This window comes from Bos grunniens, chromosome 21, assembly GCF_055505025.1.
Source record: "Bos grunniens cultivar Pamir isolate PY7600 chromosome 21, Bosgru_T2T1.0, whole genome shotgun sequence".
Classification (NCBI taxonomy): domain Eukaryota; kingdom Metazoa; phylum Chordata; class Mammalia; order Artiodactyla; family Bovidae; genus Bos; species Bos grunniens.
Genome location: NC_141185.1, coordinates 17,084,337 through 17,107,341, shown reverse-complemented (window position 1 = coordinate 17,107,341; position 23,005 = coordinate 17,084,337). Strand labels below are relative to the sequence as shown.

Here is a 23,005-nt window from a genome sequence, read left to right as displayed (position 1 = left end):
GTGAGGTTGTCTTTTGTCCATATTGATAAAAATGTAAAGACCGTGGGGACCAAGTTGCATTTCAACAAACAGCATCAACAAAGGAAGCAGAGATTTGTTTTTATGGATGTTGTCATGAGGGCTTTAGATTAGGCATCCTGGCAGGATCTCAAGTTCACAGACATTAATGTCCAGACATTCCATCATTTGCTCCTTAAAATTAGACAAATGATCCACTGTAGATAGAAATACTCCTCATTACAGGCTGTTGTGCATAAAATGCCTTTGTCCGTTTTATGAGTTGTATTGGTTGGTATGCATTCCTTCCTCAAGTCTTAGTTCAAAACTCCATCTGCTCTTGGAGATCTATCAGAATCCAACAGTCTCTATTCAATTTATTTTGCAATAAGCTGTATACATTATTTCTTAATATAAGACCTAAGAAATATTCCCTTGCTCTTCTCTAAGCAATAAACACTGTAATTTTAGTGTCAAAGGACCCTTTCTCATAACGCCATAATTAAAGACTTATGGTATCAATATCAGCATACATTTCTGTAAGCACTTACAAGGGGTCAAACTCAGCACATGTATAAGACAATCACATTATCTTCCATGATTAAAAAGCAAATGTAAGAAAATAAGTTAAAAAGTAGTAAATGCATATCCTTTATGTAAATTCTCTACACTACTTATTTAAATTGGTGTTTTGATTAGATGGGTGCTAGAGGTCCTGGTAGTTTTATCCAATAATTCATTGAATTGTAGAAGCTCTGTTATAGGTTAAAAGCAGATACTTATGCTTTGACAATTATCAGACAAGAGTAGTACTAAAACACTCCAATTCATTTCAGAGTAAATTAATTTTCCAAACCATTTATTGATTGATGTGTTACTTCTGCAAATATTTAATAAATGCCTAATCAGAAACCATGTATCATAGTGAAATGGTAAACAAGAAATTTTCATGTTCATTTTTTAATATGATTTTCCCAAATCAGTGTGGATGTAGGCTCTAACTGTGCCAATGGAAAAAGTTCCAAAATTACCCTTAAAAATGTGTCTCTGGGTTTTTGAAGCCTCTAAGTCCTGATCATAAAAGACAGCTAAAATTTTAATTGGCGTTTAAAAATCTTTGACATCTAGTAATTTATTAACATATGTATTTTTTAATGTACTTTACTAGTTTTTTGGGGGGAGATATGCTGTATCTTTTCCATTTGAAAATATGTTGTCTTATATCTGGAAAATTTTACTAAATTGCTTTTTTGGAGAGGTCAGTTATATATATGCTAGATCTTATTTTCTCATCTCTATAATTATCCTATTTATCACTTTAGTCTTTGCTTTGTCTCATATCATTTTAGTTTTTTAAAAAAAATTTTGTCCTCTCTAGACTTCATTTCCAGTGATTATAGAAGCGTCTCAGTTTTTTCATGCATTTCCAACTTTTTCTATTTATTTTTATTTTTTTTAATTTAATTTTGGCTGTGCTGGGTCTTGGTTGCTGTGCATGGGCTTTCTCTAGTGTGGTGAAGCGGGGGCTGCTCTCTAGTTGGGTTGCTCAGGCTTCCTGTTGCAATGGCTTCTCCTGTGGTGGCAGGCAGGCGCTAGGGCACAAAGGCTCAGTAGTTGTGGTGGGCGCATGGGCTTAATTGCCCTGTGGTGTGTGGGATGGTAGTTCTCGGGCCAAGGATTGAACCCATGTCCCCTGTGTTTGCAGGTGGCTGCCTAACCACTGGGCCACTAGGGAGGTCCCTAAACTTTTCTATTTTTTAATGATCATTTTTTTCCTCCACTGCTTTGACTTCTCACATTTTATATCTCTGTCACCTCAATATTTCTTCCCTGTCAGGTGGTTCTAATCTGTACTCTAGCCCCATACAGGCCAATATGTTATTGCTCTTTAAGGTTTTAGTAATGCCTTTTTCAGGTTTCTTGTCTTGGCAATATTTTCTACTAAGTATTGTCTTCTGGAGAGGCTTTTTCCTGTTCCCTCCTGCCCACCGACCCACCTTTTCTTCTCTTCCTCCAGTTCTGTTTTTCCTCCTTCCCTCCCTTCCCTCTCTCTGTCTAGTACATTAATATAGAGCCTATCCTGGCTGCTTCTTAGATTATTCTTTGAAATAGTTGAGTACTCTTCCAGGACTGGCTCTTTGTAAGAGAGATAGGTGTGTTTAACGTGTTGCAGGGGGAGAGGGTGTGCTTAGAGGATGAGTGTGTGTGTGAGAGAGGTAGAGGGAGGGAGAGAGAGAGAAAGACGTAGGAACAGGATGGGGACTGTTTTTCAAGTTAGATAACAGAGCATTGTTCTTGCGTCCTGGAGTTATATTCTGTAAGCCTATTGAGTGCATTTAACTCTTACTCCTCACAACTCTGACCCAGTTACCTAAGTTATGTAGCTGTGTGGCGATTCAAAATTCAGTCTTTATTTCTCTCAACTGCAGGAAAAAAATTTCCTGTGAACCAAATATGGCCTGCCTATGGTATTTCTCATTTAGGTCCATTTCTGCTGCATCTTAGGCCAAAATAGCATTCAGAAAATCTCCTAGAGACAGTACCCACATCTGTTGTAAACATAGACTTTGCCTCACTTTTGAGAATGGTACTATTCCAGCTCTTTTCTGAGATCCTAGTCCAGGATTCTGTCTCTGCTTCCACATCCATTTGTCTAGTTTTATCTCCTCTGTTCTGGCAGCTCCACCATCTAATTTGTGTTTTCTGGTTTTTAGCTCTCTTCATTTTCAGTGAAGATTGTACTTGTAGTTTTAGTTCTGCTGTATAAAATAATATCTCCCTCTATTTAAAATAACATGGTTTCCTCGGGGTATATACCTAGCAGTGGGATTGCTGGGTGGTGGTTGTTCAGTCGCTCAGTTTTGTCCAACTCTTTGCAACCCCATGGACTGCAGAATGCTGGACTTCCCTGTCCTTCACCATTTCCTAGAGTTTGCTCAAACTCATGTCGATTGAGTCGGTGATGCCATCCAACCATCTCATCCTCAGTCGTCCCCTTCTCCTCCTGCCTTCAATCTTTAGTGACATCAAGTTCTTTTCCAGTGAGTCGGCTCTTCACATCAGGTGACCAAAGTATCAGAGCTTCAGTTTCAACATCAGTCCTTCCAGTGAATATTCAGGACTGATTTCCTTTAGGATTTACTGGTTTGATCTTGCAGTCCAAGGGACTCTAGAGGGTCTTCTCCAATACCACAGTTCAGAAACATCAATTCTTCGGCTCTCAGCCTTTTACATTGTCCAGCTCTCACATCCATATATAACTACTGGTAAAACCATAGCTTTGACTATACAGACCTTTGTAGGCTGAGTCGTATGGCAGTTCTAGTCCCAGTTTTTTAAGGAATCTCCACACTCTTCTCCATAGTACCTGTACAGTTTTCATTCCCACCAACAGTGTAAGAGGGTTCCCTTTCCCACTCCAGCATTTATTGTTTGTAGACTTTTTGATGATGGACATGCTGACTAGTGTGAGATGATACCTCACTGTGGTTTTGATTTGCATTTCTCTAATAATGAGTGATATTGAACATTTTTTCGTGTGTTATTAGCCATCTGCGTATCTTCTTTGGAGAAATGTCTGTTTAGGTCTTCTGCTCACATTTTGATTGGGTTGCTCGTTTTTCTGGTGTTGAGCTGCTTGAGCTGCTTATATATTTGGAGATTAATTATTTGGCAGTTGTTTTGTTTTCTATTATTTTCTCCCATTCTGAGGGGTGTCCTTTTACCTTCCTTCATTGTACAAAAGCTTTTAATTTTAATTATATCCCATTTGTTTATTTTTGTTTTTATTTCCATTACTCTGGGAGGTGGGTCATAAAGGATCTTGCTGCAATTTATGTCAAAGAGTATTCTACCTATGTTTTCCTCTAAGAGTTTTATAGTTTCTGGTCTTACATTTAGGTCTTTAATCCATTTTGAATTTATTTTTGTGTATAGTGTTAGAAAGTGTTCTAGTTTCATTCTTTTGCATGTAGTTGACCAGTTTTCCCAGCACCACTTGTTGAAATAGGATGGAACATGTAATAAGAAGTGCTGTCAAATCATGAGACAAACTCAAGGGTTTCAAAAGAGATTTATGTTTTACATTGTGTGAGTCTTTTAGCTAACTAGGAATAAAAAAAAAAAAAAGAATTTCTTGAAATTTTGTCGCTTGAGGTATACTATTGAGAATATTCTAAAGGGTTGGCCAAAAAGTTTGGGTTTCCTGTAAGATGTTTTGGAATATGTAAATATTTCGGTAACCTGGGCTCCCTATTATGTCTTTTACAATCTCTAAGTAATAATGCAAAATTTTTACATTCTTTACCTGGGTAATGACTTCATAATGCTCTTTCATATTAGTATGTCTTATTCCCCTCTAGATCATGAAGCTCTCTTGTTAAAAATAACATTTTACACATTTGTATGCCTTAGCAGAGAGCCAGGCACATATTTGGCATGTAAAATGTCCTTGTAAATTAAAGCCCTATAAATGCGTGTTAAAAAGTTAAACGTTTTGTAACAAATATTTGAGATAAAAGACATTTTATATATTCAGAGCCACTATTCTGTGTATCTAATAGGAATAGATAACATAGTATATGATATTTGTCTCAGAAAGTGTCTAAACAATCATTATCCTCAGCATGTTTAAGGTTAAAGCACTAGATTTTTATAGCATTTAATCTAAACTCATAGAGCTAAAAATTATTTTCCAAATCCCTATCCAGGTGACATTTTTCATACCTATTAATCTCAGCCCTGTTTAATGGCACAGTTGACATCAAGGCTTGGACGATGGTACTTATAAAACTAAAAATAAAACAAAGCAAAATGAATATATATTGATTAAACTTCATTGGTTTTCCAAGATAGCTAAATCTTGGTTTCAGTAAATATCTTAGAAATCTTAATAGATCCCTATTGAATCACTTCCACAATCCTTATTTTCAATATATTTTGGTTAAATAAATCAAATTTTGTTTATATTTTGGCGTATGATTTAAAATTTTTAGTGTTTTCCTCTTTCTCTGGTGTATCTCTCCTCCCGGTAGATTCTTTCCTATGCCATTCCTTTAGATGCAAGTTATTTTTCACATTATGCAAGCGTAAGTATGAACTGTAAAAATATAATTCATAAAATATATATAATTCATCAGTTAGCCATTTGCCAAACTAACAGCTCTTCCCTGATTACCTGCCTGAAGACTGAAGCTTGTTCCGTGGAGCAGGTAGGTTCCAATGTCCCAGGTTCATAAAAATCAATGCCAGACTCACACCCGAGCTCCCCAAAATGCTGATCTGAACTTGTGATGCTTTCCAACCCATCAGTGGTCTGAATTATAGTCAAAACTATCTCAAACAAAGGAGTCACAATTTGATTTTTTGTGACATTGTCTCTGATTCCTAACAGTGGCTAGCCTTGCACACAAACTGAAAACAGCTACTGATAAAATCAGTTACCTTTGAAAATGAAAACAATAATAATACTTTTGAATAAGTAATGCGTGCACATAGTACAGCATTTTACTAACAGAGACCTATTGTGTAGCACATGGAACTCTGCACAAGGTTATTTGTCAGTCTGGATGGGAGGGGGGTTTATGGGAGAATGGATACAGGTATATGTATGGCTGAGTCCCCACTGTTCACCTGAGACTACCACAATATTGTCAACTGATTATACTCCAATACAAAATAAAAAGTTTAAAAATAAGAATACATTTTCTTCTTTATTTTTCTCTTAATATCTCAAACACTCAAATAGAGGCATGCTTTATTTTCATCCTGTGTATATTTCTAGAGATATTCTATGTTTACCAAAATGTGTTTATATTGGGGCTTCCCTGGTGGCTCAGTGTAAAGACTCTGCCTGCCAGTGCAGGAGACACAGGTTCGATCCTTGGGTCAGAAAGATCAGCTGGAGAAGGAAGTGGCAACCCACTCCAGTATTCTTGTCTAGAAAATCACATGAACAGAGAAGCCTAGCAGTCTACAGTCCATGGGGTCGCAGAAAAGTTAGACACGACTGAGTGACCAAACAACAGCAGCAGTGATGTTTATATTCTGTCTTTTACAAAAACGGTCCCATAACATAAACATTATTCTGGATCTACCCCCCCACCACCACTATTATGTATTACTGTTATGCATATACACATGTTGTCGAGTTTGGAAATTGGGGAGTAGAGGGAGAGTGCTCTGGAGTATGACCCAGCCAGTCAAGTTATCTTTCAATGAAGCAAAAAAGAAAACAAAACAAACAAAAAAAAGGAGCTGGATCTTTGTCCTCAGTGCCAGTCAATCTTGGAGAGAGGAAGTAACTTCCCTGAGGAAGCAACTTCAGTTAGGCAAGTCCAATGAGCAACCCATTGTAGAAGAAGGGCAGTCATTAGCTATGAACACTCTCATTCACAGCAACTGGAAAATGGGTGCACTGACCCACTGAGACAGGGAGAGCATTTCATTACTAGTTTCACTTTAATATTTGATAGTTTTGTTCAATGCTTGCTTCATTTGTAAGTCATTAAGGGGCAATACAAAATTATATGAAGTTCAAGGAAATCCATAAAATAGGCATGAATCCAGGAAGAGACTACAGGAAGATTTTGAATAAGGCCTGCCTTCAACAAACTGAGATAATACACCAATATCTCACATACAGCCTACAAAGAACAAAAAGTTGAACTTAGCATCCAATCCCTGTGTGCCCTCTATAGAATTGTGGTTCTGTACAGCACAGGGCAGGGGATAGGTTTTCACTTGGCAAGATAAGGACAAAAGGCACAACATGCAGTGAAAGCTAAGACCATTGAGGACAAAGGAAACAGATTTGGACTATGTAAGCCAGGAAGAGCATTTGCAATGCTGACAATGAATACTTAACACAGGAACAGAAGCCTTAGTTAGAGAAGTATGTTCAAGAAATTACTGAGGAAATGAGAGAAGACGATGAATAGGTTATTTGTTTTTTAAAGTTAGCTGGGATCATGTTACAAAAGCAGATAGTTTTAAATGGATTTAGGATTTATGCTCAGAAGACAATAAGTTTCATGTAAAATGTAGATGGGCTAGGCAGAGAGATGCAGGAAGATGAAATTGGACTCGTGGGTTAGAATCAGATTATGAACTCACTATAAAACAGCTATAGTCCTTTCATAATCAGAACAATCAAAAATGTTTTTCAAATTGGAAACTTCCATTGATTAAAATATGGTGATGTCTGTAGTATTGGTTTTGTTTAACTAGGCTGGGAATTTCATTTATATGTTAATACATTGGGCTAATTCAAATTCCATGGTTTGTATAATGCATCCCAGCAGATACTTTTTACATCCACATAGCTCAATTATGTTCATGTAATGTTTTTAAAATATTGTTTTAACATTTTTTGTTTAAAGATAAGATTATTTTTGGACATTATTGCTAAGAGTCAAGATGAAATATATTTTTACATTTTTATATCAAAGTGACAAGATGCTGATATTTTTACCTGTCATTTAAAAAATAACCTACATTTTCTTTTTTTATATATTAAAATGTTATTTATAAGTTTTAACATTTTATTTAAAGTCAAATAAACACTGGCAAATGTATTCTTCCTTTAGAAATAACCTCAGTGAGTATTTGATGAAAAACTTAGTCAAATGATTGGTGAATCATTTGCCTCCAATTTTATTTCAAATCTCATCTTGATCTAGAAGTAGAATTTGAAGACTCTGATCACTCTCACCTCCCAAAACATTCATGAGGCTTTTAAGAATAGTATGATTTCCTCATTTCCTTTTGTGTTCACTGATCATTTATTTAATGATCTTTGCTTATTCGTACTTATCTCTCTAAACTTTTATTGCTGGTGCCTCCAGGTTTCAAATCGTGAGTCTCTTCACTTTGATGTCACTTAATCTCTTGATGATCTCATCCAGTCTATGGCATTAAAAACCAGCCTCCCACTGTGTTTGCATGCTAAGTTGCTTCAGTCATGCCTGACTCTCTGTGGCCTTATGGACTGTAGCCCACCAGGCTCCTCTGTCCATGGGATTCTCCAGGCAAGAATACTGAAGTGGGTTGCCATGTCCTCCTCCGGGGATCTTCCTGACTCAGGGATCAAATCTGGGTCTCCTGCATTGCACGTGGATTCTTTCACCACTGAGCCACCTGCTGTTGAATCCCCAAATCACATCTCTTTCCTTGGCCTTGCCCATGAACATTAGATTCACATTAAAGCAAGCACTCAATATCTCTTCACCATTTTCATCTCAAATTCCACATCAATGCAAATATCAATTGCATCTCAAATTCACCATTTTCAAAAGTGAATTCTAATCTTGGCTTCATGACTGCAAGTTCCAAAATCTCCTCATATTAACCCATGATTGTTCCATCTCTCTGATAGCTCAGGTCAAATATTGGAGTCACCTGGAACACTTTCCTTCTCTTCTTTATGACTTCCAATCTTTCAACAGTATTTTCTTGGCTCAACTTTTAAAGTAGGACTAGACTTTTTACCTCCCCTTAATAACCTCTACTACAACCACGTCATATCACAGACATATCTCACCTGGGAAATTGCAAGTACCTTTTTAAATCTGATGTAACTCCTGGTCCTCTTCTGTTGATTTTCTGATTAACTGCCAGAGATATCCTGTTAAAAAGCAAGTTGGAGATTTCACTATCTGTTCAAAAGCCTCTGAGGTTTCCAGTATCACTCAGAACAAAATACAAAATCAGGAAAGCCTACAAAACCCTACATGATCTGCAATCCCAGCTACCTCTTCAAGGTTATCTCCTGACACTTTGCCATCACTTTCTATTCCCATCACAGTGGATTCCTTGCAGTATTTCATTGCTGGTTCAATGCCTTTGCATTTGTTGTTCCCTGTTGCTGAAATTCCCTTTTCCAGATAATTGTGTGGCCCATGGTTTTGTATTCCTCATGTCTTTATTCAAGTATTAACTTCTCACTAGTAAATTGCCCTCCTCTGTCACTACTTCCTCTTTTCTACTTTATTTTCCTTTATAGAAGACTGAACATCTAATATACTATATATATTCATACTTATCTTTGTCTGTCTCCCTCTCTTCATTATAAAATCCATGAATCAAGGTAGCATTATTTTTTGTGTATTTCTATATCTTTGCTTCTATAACAATAAATAGAATATGTTTATGCATCTATTAACATTTAATAAATGAATAAAATTACTTGTCATAGTGCATTAGTTATAATGTGTGAATAATTATAAGTACATTGTATAATGTCAAATGCATCTATAATTAAAGAGATGCTGAAAACAACTCAAAAGTTGTTTTCACAAGTATATTCATCAGGACATCTTTCATAATATTTAAACATTTAAAACAAATTTAAAGTAAGTTTTAAGTAGTTAAATGATTATTCCTTTTTGTAATGAAGTACAATAAGGCTAATAACATCATGCTATATTTATAAATAGCAGGAAAACAGAAAATTTTTCAATTCTATTTATGAATATGTTAACAGCTTAATTATACTTCATTATAAACATGAGCATACATGTACACATGCGTGTATTTCTCTTTCTTTATATATATTTACATATGCATTTGGAGAGAGAGATGGAAAGTAAAGAAGAGAGGGAGGAAGGGAAAAGTTCCTCAATTGTGCATAAGAAAGTGAAAATGTTAGTCACTCAGTCATTCCAATTCTCTATGATCACATGGTCTATAGCCCACCAGGCTCCTCTGTCCATGAAATTCGCCAGGCAAGAATACTGGAATGGTTAGCCATTCCCTTCTCCAGGGGATCTTCCTGACCTAGGGATCAAACCCGGGTCTCCTGCACTGCAGGCAGATTCTTTACTGGCTGAGCCCAGGAAGGCATAATAAATGTTAAAAATAATGATAGATAACTTATGATATAATTTGTCTTCAGAGATTTGTACTATGACGTTAGTTGTTTCTTCACATATTTTGTCCGAAAATAAATTTGAAAGATCATGCTACATATTGGCTTTAAGTATAAATTACTTTATTTAGCAATGCTTACCCAGTTAGAATAAAATGTTGCAGATAATTTGAATATGTGTCAGATTTTTGCACCTTACCAGAAGCAGTTACAGTCTTAGCTTTCCTATTTTCTCAAGTATGCCACTTACCTATTATGTTTCATACACTGAGGACAGTTCTATGCGAAATACTGAATTTCTCTGCAGGTACATCAGGTCAGAGACCACTTTCATTTTCTAGCATCACAGTGAAAATGTCCTCTTAATTTTTGTCACAAACATGGTGAGAAAAAGTAATAGAGGCCAAAATTAGAAACACAATAAAGATACTGCAAAAGCAAATTCAAAGAATTGACTTTGAAATATGCAAAGATGCATTAAATAGAAATGTATTTTTAAAAGAGTTCTTAATCTATTTTTATTAAAACATATTTCATTGTTTTATATCCCTCTCTTCAGAGAGAGATATGGTCTGCAAGTATGGCATGACCTTTTAGTTTCTCCAGTGAATTCTGAAGTTAAAGGGTTGTTCAGACCCTTGGTAATATTAAACATTTCTGCATAAGCATGTCCTTTTGCCCTCTGATAGTGTCACTTATTTTTGTCTGATTATCTTCTCTGGTAGCTCAGATGGTAAAGCATCTGTCTGCAATGCAGGAGACTCAGGTTCGATCCCTGGGTTGGGAAGATGCCCTGGAGAAGGAAATGGCAGCCCACTCTCGTACTCTTGCCTGGAAAATCCCATGGACAGAGGAGTCTGTGTAGGCTACTGTCCTGGGGTTGTAAAGAGTCAGACATGACTGAGCAACTTCGTTTTCACTTTCTTTCTCCTTCTCATATATGTTTAAGTATCATATGCTGTATTACTGCTGACTCACCTTCACATACTCTCTTGTCGTTTTTTATACTTCTGAGGTGTTTATTTTTGTTGAAGTGTTTTTGTTTTTATGGTTTAACTACTGATAACTATTTCACCATTATACAACAATACCTTGAAGACAATTTTCTTCCAGTGGGAATAACAAAAAGGTATGTGTCTCTATAAAAGAAGTACTATTTTCAAAGGAAAGACAGAGAAATTCTCTCCAAAAGGAGTTGGAATTAAAGACATCCTCATTCTCATTAACTTTCACAACACCATGGGAGCCTATGATCTCATATAATTCCCATTAACCACAATGATGATCTAAAGGTGATATCTTTGGAAACCTGCAGGAAGTCATGAAGAACAAGATTGAGTAATCTCACCTTCATGTAGTAAATGGTAAGATTACAAGGGAATCCAAATATGAAGGAAAATTATTTCATTAGTGGTTGAAGAGTGGGTCAACATAAAGGTCTAAAATCCAATTTCTTCTCATTTCATAAAGTAAATCATTCTAAAATCTCTTTGGAATAGTAAGACAGAAAAATATGGCCAACAAAAACCAAGTCCTAATTTCCACAAACAAGTCAAAGGAAGAGTTGAATATTATGTAACATCTGGATAATTTTATTTTCAATCAGTTTTTTATAAGCTTGGCCTACTTAAACTCAACTATTACTTCCCTGATGGCTCAATAGTAAAGAATCATCATCCCAGTGCAGAAGATAGTGCTTTGATTCCTGGGTTGGGAAGATCCCCTGAAGAGGGAAATGGCAACCCACTCCAATATTCTTGCCTGGGAAATCCCATGGACTGTGAAGTGTGGTGGGCTACCTTTCATGGGGTCACAAAAGTCAGACATGACTTAATGACTAAACAACAGCATTGTGTCCTATTATATAAACTAAACCATGAAAATTATAATAGTAAAAACCATACATGAAGAGGTAAACAGAGAAGCATAAGACCGTTTATGAGTTAAATGACATATAGAGTCTTCTTCAAAGTATTTATGTAATAAAGTTCAGAGATAACATGTAAATATAAAACAATTTTGCCTATCAGAACTAACAAAGTAAGTAGTAAAAATATAATACCCCCAAAAAAGACACCAGGAAAGATAATATTGAAGGAAAAGAGAAACCAAGTAACAATCTAAATTGGTTGATTTAATTAATTCAGTTGGACAATTTTAAAAATCGATTTTGTGAAACTCAGTGATATTATGGCTACTTTCCTAAAATTGCTGGTTACTGTTTCAGAATCTATTTGTTTAGATATCCTTCAGGTGCTTCTTGAATGGTATTACTTAAAATAAGTGATTAATACTTTGTTGGTTGTTACTTCATTTTATAGTCTCATCTTCTAATATTTTTTACTTTATCAATACCCATCCTTTGAAAGACACTGAGAGAAGGAAATACAAATATGCCTCATCTTATTGTGCTTTACTTTATTGCCCTTAGATTTTACAAATTGAATACTTATGGCAACCTGTATCAAGCAAGTCTTTTAAACACAATGTTTCCAACAGCAGCTGGTCACTTCATGTCTTTGTGTCACATTTGGTAATTCTTGTGATATTTCAAACTGTTTCACTATTATTTATTGTGATTTGTGATCAGGGAGTGATCTTTGATGTTATTTACTACTATGGCCCACTGAAGACTCAGATGATATTTAGCATATTTTAATAATAAAGTATTTTTAATTAAGGCACACACATTGTTTTTTTAGGCATAATGCTGTTGCATACTTAACAGACTACACTACAGTATAAACGTTACTTTTATATGCAACTGGTAAATCAAAAAATCCATGTAACTTTATTGCAATATAGACTTTATTGTGGTGGTCTTAGAATATCTCTAACATATGCCTGTAGTGAATAAGACAAGGAACATGTCTGGTATCAAGAAATTTGCTTATTTTTTTGCAGGAGATAATAACACAACATGAGTTAAACAGTACATAAGAGAAAGAGCCATATAGGAGTAAGAGATAAACACTTTTGGACTTTGGTGAAGGAAGAAATTATTTTTTCCTAAAAATAATATTTATGGCATTCTTTATGCATGACAAAGAACAAAACAGAAAACAAAATGCTATCATAAACATAACTTACTTGATATATCTTGGTGTTTTAGTGTGCTTTATGCATTTATTCTGTTCCATATCCCTAGATTATTCAGTAAAATTTTGTTTCAGTTGAAAGACTAAATAAAAATAATAAGGCGAGAAATAGGGAAGGGAGATAAGGGTACACACTTCAAGTTGCAAAATAAATGAGTCACAGGTACAAAATGTACAGTGTGGGGAATACAGTCAATAATGATGTTTTATATTTGTAAGGTGACAAATGGTACCAACTTACTGTGATGATCATTTTATAATGTGTAAAATGTCAAATTACTAGTAGTTTCATAGAAACTAACAATGTCGTTGGTCAATCATAATTCAAAAACAAACACACTAACTCATAGAAAAAGGGATTAGATTTGTGGTTATCAGAGGTGGGTGGGGTGGGTAAGGGGAGAAGAAATTGGATGAAGGCAGTTGAAAGGCACAAACTTCCATTTATAAGATCTATTGGTGTGTGTGCGCTCAGTTGCTCAGTCGTATCCAACTCTTTGCAACCCCATGGATGGTAGCCTGCCAGGCTCCTCTGTCCACAGAATTCTCCATGCAAGAATACTGGGAGTGAGTAGCCATTCCCTTCTCCAGGGGATCTTCTCAACCCAAGGATCTAACCCAGGTTTCCTGTATGCTGCTATATGTTATATATAAAAGCTATTATGCATAATTCTAAGAGTTCTTATAATGAGGAAAAACAGTTTTTATTTTCTATTTTTAAACATTTTGAGCCTATATGAGATGATGGACACCCACTGAACTTACTGGGATAATCATTTCATGAGGTATATAAGTCAAATCATTATGCTCTACACTTTAAAATTATTTAGTGTGTGTTTGCGTGTTTTAGTCGCTCAGTCATTTCCAACTCTTTACGACCCCATGACTGTAGCCTGCCAAGTTCCTCTGTCCATGGAATTCTCCAGGCAAGAATACTGGAGTGGGTCCCCATTCCTGTCTCTAAGACTTATTTAGTACTGCATGTCAAATATATCTCAATAAAAGTGGAAGAAAAAATAATAAAGTTTCTATTTAGGTAATAGATACTAAAATATGAGAAACTCCTATAAATAGGTTTTATATAATTCACTACATAGTTAAAGGCTGGTTTCTCAAAGTAGTTTTTTTGAATAAAGTTGATGTGTTTTACAGTAATTCTACCTGTTCTAATGAAAAATAGTTTCAAATACTTTGCTTATGTTTTTGTGTTTTAATGTTAATCTTATGTCAAATTTTACAGAATTATATAATTCATTTTTATTTTTTAACTTATTTAACCTTTAAAATCGAGATATAATTGACCTATAATATCATAGTACTCTCAAGTGTATAACATACCACATAATATTTCTACATGTTGGAATAATCTACAATAAGTATAGTTAACATTCATTTAGTACACATAGTTAAAAATTTGTATTCTTGTGATAAGAACTTTTTAGAATTACCTCTCTTCACTTCAGTCACTCAGTCGTGTCCGACTCTTTGCAACGCCGGAGGACTCCAGGCCTCCCTGTCCATCACCAACTCCTAGAGTCCACCCAAACCCATGTCTTGGCAACCTTCAAATTACAGTACAGTATTATTAAGTGTTGTCATCATGCTGTAAATGATGTACTTTTCCAGCAATTAATGGATTTTTCACTGGAAGTTTGCATCTTTTGGCCACCTTCACCCATTTACCCATCCTCAGCCCAGCCTCTGGCAACCACCAGTCTGTTTTTGGTTTTTTGTTTTGTTATTTAGATGCCAGATGAAATCTGGAGAAGGCAATGGCAACCCACTCCAGTACTCTTGCCTGGAAAATCCCATGGACGAAGAGCCTGTGTAGGCTGGAATCCATGGGGTCGCTAAGAGTTGGACACAACTGAGCGACTTCACTTTCACCTCTCACTTTCATGCATTAGAGAAGGAAATGGCAACCCACTCCAGTGTTCTTGCCTGGAGAATCCCAGGGACGGGGGAGCCTGGTGGGCTGCCATCTATGGGGTCGCACAGAGTCAGACACGACTGAAGTGACTTGGCAGCAGCAGCAGCATAAGTGAAATCACAGAGTATTTATCTTTCTCTAATTTATTTCACTTAGCATAATGTCCTCAAGGACCATCCATGTTTTCATAAACAGTGAATATCCTTCTTTTCCATAAACAAGTAAGTGAAAGTCACTCAGTAGTGTCCAACCTCTTTGGCATCTACTGGGTAATTTGGTGGAATAAAACCTCTTTTTGCTAAGATTCACTTAGCCCTATTGAAAATAGCCCGTGGCAACCCCACCATGGAAACATTCAACAATTCAACAAACTCTGGAAATTATCTGGGCTCTGTTGATAAATCAGTGATACCTGTCACATTTAATCTCGACTCTAGAATTCCTGAGCAAATAGGTGAGAGGTTGGAATTCAGACATCCATCCATAATTCCACTATAGCTTTTTAAGATGTGGCTTAGCCATGAGTGAGTCCTTGATCTAGACTGAGATGGACATATTTACATGTTCTAATTTTTCCAAGCCCTGACCAGTAAGATAAGAGCCTCATAGAGCTATTTTATAAAATCTCCCCTTTTCAAATTTTGATCTCATTTTTATATTCTTGGGGGAGGTGCTAGAACTCAAAAGTGGTGGATCCTTTTCTCCGAAAAGCTCCATATGCATATTGGTCTCACAATCATTTTGGTATATAATTCTGTCTCACTGACATTTCAATAGAAGCTGAGGAAGAATGAGTCCTTTTTTAGTGTCCTGTTACAAAGATTTAAAATGCAGGAAACACATATTTTTGTATGTAATGGAAATGGTTGGGAGTGCTTTATTTTTAATGGACAGGATAAATGCAAATTGAAAAAAGATTTCTTTGGGTTTTATATTTCACTTTTATAAAAAAAGAGTATAATATTCAGATTAAACAGAGACAGGCACCATCACATTAGAGCTACTCCACAGAGAGGAAATTAAAGGCTGAGCATTCCGAGTAAAAGGAACATTATTGCTTTTCAAACACCTAATTTCTCTCAGTGGTGTGGGAGATATAATGACAGGTAGTACTTCTGCAACTTAAGTGGCTCTTACACATTATCTGCTTTTACGGTGTAAACTGCTTTGCAGTTTTTAATTTTTCAATCTTCAAGGAAGTATAAGAGCAGAGCAATCATGTACATAAGATCATCATACTTTTTTCATCTTTCAAAGCAACAATTTGTGACTCTAATAGTACAGGGTTGCATTTCATGTTTTTGAATTCAATTTTTCTTTGCATTCTTAGTTTTTTTCTCTCTGGTTTTAGGAAAGAATATCTAAAATTATTTGTTTTTTCTTATACTAACATATAACTTGGGAGAAGGCAATGGCACCCCACTCCAGTACTTTGCCTGGAAAATCCCATGGATGGAGGAGCCTGGTAGGCTGCAGTCCGTGGGGTCGCTAAGAGTCGGACATGACTGAGCACCTTCACTTTCATTTTTCACTTTCACGCATTGGAGAAGGAAACGGCAACCCACTCCAGTGTTCTTGCCTGGAGAATCCCAGGGACAGGAGAGCTTGGTGGGCTGCCATCTATGGGGTCGCACAGAGTCGGACACGACTGAAGTGACTTAGCAGCAGCAGTAGCAACATATAACTTTGGACCATGTAATTTAAATAGGGTGTGATATGTTTGCCTTTAAAAAGAAAATATGTCTAAGAGAATATATGATACTGGGTAATAAGAACGAGTGACTTATTTTTCATATATAGGTTATTGTTTATGTGGAAGAACCTTCAATATTTTAAAGATTAACAAAATGTAATTTCTCAATGGCATCACTAACTAATCAAGAAAAATGAGCCTGAAGATCTCTAACACTAAAGAGTCAGTCCTAATGTATGCGTGACAATGACAGAACGTTTGCATAATAAGTCTTTTTCATACTATAGATTTTACCCTGGATAAATATAGAGATTTTTTACTTTGGTAATTTAATTTCTGTGACAACTTGCTGTTTTTACCTAATTTGTGTTTTTGGAATGGAGAAATGATAACCAGTTTCTTTCTCTTGGATTTTTCTCTATTTTTAAGTGGACCAGAAAAAAATAATAAATTGCTTTAACACAATGAAAATTAGAATATTTTAAAATTAGGCAACAAATTAGACAACAAATCTATTTCCTGTAAATAAGGGAGGATAGTCTGATCTTAGAAGAATTTTAGTGAAAAACATCTATTGCCTGCATTTATTCAAAAAAAATCAGAAAAGGCAGTGGCACCCCACTCCAGTACTCTTGCCTGGAAAAATCCCATGGATGGAGGAGCCTGGTTGGCTGCAGTCCATGGGGTCGCTAAGAGTTGGACACGACTGAGCGACTTCACTTTCACTTTTCACTTTCATGCACTGGAGAAGGAAATGGCAACCCACTCCAGTGTTCTTGCCTGGAGAATCCCAGGTATGGGCGAGCCTGGTGGGCTGCCATCTATGGGGTCGCACAGAGTCAGACACAACTGAAGCGACTTAGCAGCAGCAGCACTCAACAAATAATAATAAGCTATTCTGTCTAGCTCTAGATGTGACACTGAGAATGAATGAGGGAATCAGAAAATATATATTTTCTAAATTCACTCAGCTTAAATACTAAACAGGCATAGTGATCATGACAATTTTACCACACACAAATAAATATATAATGACAAATGATGATAAATTCTGTGTGTGGGGAAGGGGGACCTGAATAAAAATGAAGGACCTGATTTATGTTGAATTGCCAGAAGAGTCTTTCTGCAAGAAAACCTACAGGATAGTAGAGCATGACCAGGTAAAGATTTAACAGATGGTCTTTCCAACAGTAGGATACACAAGTAAATATCCTGGGAATAAGAAAAGCTTGGCATATTCCAAGGAGTATGAGTAAGGAAGCAGCGTATACAGACATTTTCAAGGGAGTCAAGGGTTAAATCTAAACACCTTATTTTGGTGATGAGTACATACATCTGGAACTTGGAAAATAATGAAGGTGAGAGATAGAAACATAGTAATCAATAACATAAAAATACAAAAAAGATCTTCATGACCCAGATAATCTCGATGGTGTGATCACTCACCTAGAGCAAGGCATACTCTAATGTGAAGTCAAGTGGGCCTTAGGAAGGAAGCATCACTACTAAAAAGCTAGTGGAGGTGATGGAATTCCAGTTGAGTTATTTCAAATCCTGGAAGATGATGCTGTGAAAGTGCTGCACTCAATACGTCAGCAAATTGGGAAAACTCAGCAGTGGCCACAGGACTGGAAAAGGTCAGTTTTCATTCCAGTCCCAAAGAAAGGCAATGCCAAATAATGCTCAAACTACTGCACAATTGCACTCATCTCACACGCTAGTAAAGTAATGCTCAAAATTCTCTAAGCCGGGCTTAAGCAATACGTGAACCATGAACTTCCAGTTGTCCAAGCTGGTTTTAGAAAAGGCAGAGGAACCAGAGATCAAAATGCAAACATCTGCTGCATCATCAAAAAAGCAAGAGAGTTCCAGAAAAACATCTATTTCTGCTTTATTGACTATGCCAAAGCCTTTGACTGTGTGGATCACAAAAAACTGTGGAAAATTCTGAAAGAGATGGGAACACCAGACCACCTGACCTGCCTCTTGAGAAACCCATATGCAGGTCAGGAAGCAACAGTTAGAATTGGACATGGAACAACAGACTGGTTCCAAATAGGAAAAGGAGTATGTCAAGGCTGTATATTGTCACCCTGCATGTTTAACTTATATGCAGAGTACATCATGAGAAACGCTGGACTGGAAGAAACACAAACTGGAATCAAGATTGCCAGGAGAAATATCAATAACCTCAGATATGCAGATGACACCACCCTTATGGCAGAAAGTGAAGAAGAACTAAAGAGCCTCTTGATGAAAGTGAAAGTGGAGAGTGAAAAAGTTGTCTTAAAACTCAACATTCAGAAAAGTAAGATCATGGCATCTGGTCCCATCACTTCATGGCAAATAGATGGGGAAACAGTGTCAGACTTTATTTTTCTGGGCTCCAAAATCACTGCAGATGGTGACTGCAGCCTTGAAATTAAAAGACGCTTGCTCATTGGAAGGAAAGTTATGACCAACCTAAACAGCATATTGAAAAGCAGAGACATTACTTTGCCAACAAAGGTCCATCTAGTCAAGGGTATGGTTTTTCCAGTGATCATGTATGGATGTGAGAGTTGGACTATAAAGAAAGCTTAGGGTTGAAGAATTGATGCTTTTGAATTGTGATGTTGGAGAAGACTCTTCAAGGAGATCCAACCAGTCCATCCTAAAGGAAAGCAGTCCTGAATGTTCATTGGAAGGACTGATATTGAAGCTGAAACTCCAATACTTTGGCCATATGATACGAAGAGCTGACTCATTTGAAAAGCCCCTGATGCTGGAAATGATTACAGTCAGGAGGAGAAGGGGATGACAGAGGATGAGATGGTTGGATGGCATCAACAACTCAATGAACATGAGTTTGAATAACTCCGGGAGTTGGTGAGGGACATTGAGTCCTGGTATGCTGCATTCCATGGGGTCGTAAAGGGTTGGACATGACTGAGCATCTGAACTGAACTGAACTGAATCATATTTTATTATGTGTATGTGAAAATATTTAAAATCTACATAACAGTAGAATTTATACATGAATAAGACAAGATATTAAATACAAGGTCAGTCTGTAAAACTAGTTTTTATTTCTATTAACTAGTAGCAATCTAACATAACATTAAAATGTTGTCCATTAACAATAACATCAAAAGTCATCAATCTGTAAAGAGATATACAGAATCTCTATGCTGCAAACTAGAAAAAACATTGCTGAAAGGCATTAGAGAAGACTTATATTTAAAGAAGAAATATGTTTTCTGAAACTATGCTCTGCTCCTTATATGAGTGCTTGGTTACATATATGTTAAAATTTGCATCACTACTTATTTATGATATATAGGCTTTTCTTAATCCATGTTACACTTCGTTGAAATGTTCATTAGGAAACGTAAACAGGAAATTTACCATAGAAGATATATGAACAGACAATTCTTAGAGAAACAAAAAAGATTAAACCTGCTATGGATAGAGATAGATTTATAATTATAGGTATAGATGCAAATTCATTCCAGTCTCAAAAATAACATGGATAGCCTTAAAGGAATTATTTTCCAGAAACCCCAGCTTCCATGAAATCCATTTTTTAGACTGAGCTAACAAATATTTGTCTTCAGGCAAGAAATCATGAGGTTCTCCTTTTCCTCTTCCACATAAAATAAGAAAATAATATTTTCACCCATTTTTAAATGTCTTAAAGTGTTAAAACTTCTAAATCAGTGAAGAAAACTTGAAATACTGATTTTCATAAAGTCTCCTTGATCAAGGCAGCATGCAGCAATTAAGGCTTCATTTCTTTCTTTCACTGTCTCAGAAATATTTCTGTTATGGAAAAGCATTACATTAAAAGCAGGATTTTTGACCCATAGTGGTGTGTTCTAAATTCAGCTATTTTGTTGAGTGGGGCAGGAAGTGTGATGCCAATTTTAATTTAACAACTTTGGTTTTCCATACCCTCTTGATTGTTAAAGGATGCACTGCTCCTAGGGAAGTGTCCTGACATAACAAAAAGATCACCAGAAAGAAATAGTGAAGATGGTGTCACTAATTGTATTCAAATGACAAACTAAAAGCAAAACACCATGCTTGCTTTTGCCTGATGGCTGTTATCTCTCTTTCTCTTTCTCTCTCTCTTTTTTTTTTTTCTTTCTGGTAGCTATCTTATCTAGTAAATAGAATGACTTTGTGACAATCATGCTGGAAGATACAGATTTACTCTCAACTTCAGTATCCACACTTTCTCCATTCCAAGGAATGAGAATCATCTTGGTGAATATTCTTCATGAATCAACTCTTTCTTAGTTGCAAATTATGTATGATTTAATTCACTAATATAATACCTAAAACTTTAAATCTGTAATCAGTTACAACAAATTCCTATTTTTCAGAGGTCTATATGCTGTTCCAATTCTGTCTTTATCATAATTGAAAGTTATTAATTATTAGATGTAAAGTAAAACTACTATTCTAAATGTATATTATGATTTTGGAATGTCCCTCTTTCAATTTCTCTTGTTTTTTTTTTTAATTAAAGTATAGTTGATTTACAATGTTCTGTTACTTTCTGCTGTACATTGAAGTGATTCAGTTATATGTATGCATTCTATTTTTAGCTTCTTCTCAATTATGATTTATCAAAGGATATTGAATATAGTTCCCTGTGCTATGCAGCAGGACCTTGTTTATCCATTCTGTATATAGTGGTTTGCATCTGCTAATCCCAAACTCCCAGTTCATCCCCCCTTCCCTCTCCCCCTTGACAACCAAAAATCTGTATTCTATGTCTGTGTGTGTGTTTCTGTTTCATAAATAGATTCATTTGTGTCTTACTTAGATTCCTCATATAAGTGATAGCATATGGTGTTTGTCTTTCTCTTTCTGATTTACTTCACTTAATATGACAATGTCTAAGCCCATCCATGTTGCTGCAAGTAGCATTATTTCATTCTGTTTTTATAGCTGAGTAGTATTCCATTGTATATATGTACCACAACATCTTTATCCATTCATCTGACGATTGGCATTTAAGTTGTTTCCATGTCTTGGCTGTTGTGAATAATGCTGCTATGAACATAGGGCTGTGTGTATCTTTTTGAATTTTAGTTTTGTCTGGATATATGCCCAGTAGCAGGATTGCAGGATCATCTGATAACTGTATTTTAATATTTTGAGGAACCTCCATACTGTTAGCCATAGTGGTTACACCAATATAGATTCCTACCAACAGCAGATGATGGTCTCCTTTCTCCACACCCTTTCCAGCATTTGTTATTTGTAGACTTTTAATGATGGCCATTCTGACTGGTTGGAGAAGGAAATGGCAACCCACTCCAGTCCTCTTGCCTGGAGAATACTATGGAGGGAGGAGCCTGGTAGGCTACAGTCCATGGGATCACAAAGGGTCAGGCACGACTGAGCGACTTCACTTTCATTCTGACTGGTGTGAGGTGGTACCTCATTGTAGTTTTGATTTATAGTTCTCTAATAATTAGCAATGCTGAGCATCTCTTCATGTGCCTTCTGGCCATCTGTATATCTTCTTTGGAGAAATGTGTATTTAGGTATTCTGCCCATTTTTTGATTGGGCTATTTGGTTTTTGTTGTTGTTGAGTTGTGTGAGCTGTTTGTATAATTTGGAAATTAAGCCTTCGTTAGTTGCATCATTTGCAAATATTTTCTCCTAGTCTGTAGGTTGTCTTTTCATTTTGTTTATGGCTTTCTTTGCTGAACAAATGCTTGTAAGTTTGATTAGGTCCCAATTATTTATTTTTGCATTTATTTCTATTGCCTTGGGAAACTGAACCAAGAAAACATTGATACGATTTATGTCAGAGAACGTTTTGCCTGTGTTTTCTTCTAGGAGTCTTATGATATCATGTCTTATATTTAAGTCTTTAAGTCATTGTGAGTTTATTTTTCTATATGGTATGAAGATACATTCTAACTTCATTGATTTACATGCAGCTGTCCAACTTTCCCAGCCCACTTATTTAAAAGATTGTCTTTTTCCCACTGTATATCCTTGCCTCTTTTGCTGACAATTAATTGACCTTAGACATGTGGGTTTATTTCTGGGCTCTCTATTCTGTTTCACTGATCCATATGTCTCTCTTAGTGCCAATACCACAATGTTCTGATTATAGTAGTTTTATAGTACTGTCTTAAGTCTTGGTGGAGTGAGGGGCAGCGATGTGCTTCCTACTTTGTCCTTTTTCTTCAGGATTTCTTGGAAATTCTGGATCTTTCATGGTTCCATGAAACCATGGTTTAGTATTATTTTTTTTCTAGTTCTTTGAAAAATGTCCTGAGCAATTTGATAGGATCACATTAAATCTGGACATTGAGTAGTATGGCCATTTTAATACTACTAATTCCTCCAACCCAAGAGCATGAGATGTCTTTCCATTTCTTTGAATCATCTTGAGTTGCCTTTGTTAATGTTT

General features: G+C 36.0%; 1 long non-coding RNA gene across 15 annotated transcripts in view; it reads left to right on the top strand.

Moving 5' to 3' along the window:
* The window catches only part of LOC147349186 (uncharacterized), a 287,797-nt gene that overhangs the window by 3,662 nt on the left and 261,130 nt on the right, over window positions 1–23,005 (top strand). Inside the window, exon 3 of one of the 15 annotated variants that reach the window (XR_015149519.1) lies at window positions 20,719–21,579. The exons of the other annotated variants lie outside the window; for them this stretch is intronic. This is a non-coding gene — a long non-coding RNA (uncharacterized LOC147349186). Of the gene's footprint in view, window positions 1–20,718; window positions 21,580–23,005 lie in introns of those variants that run through there. 15 annotated transcript variants of the gene reach the window in all.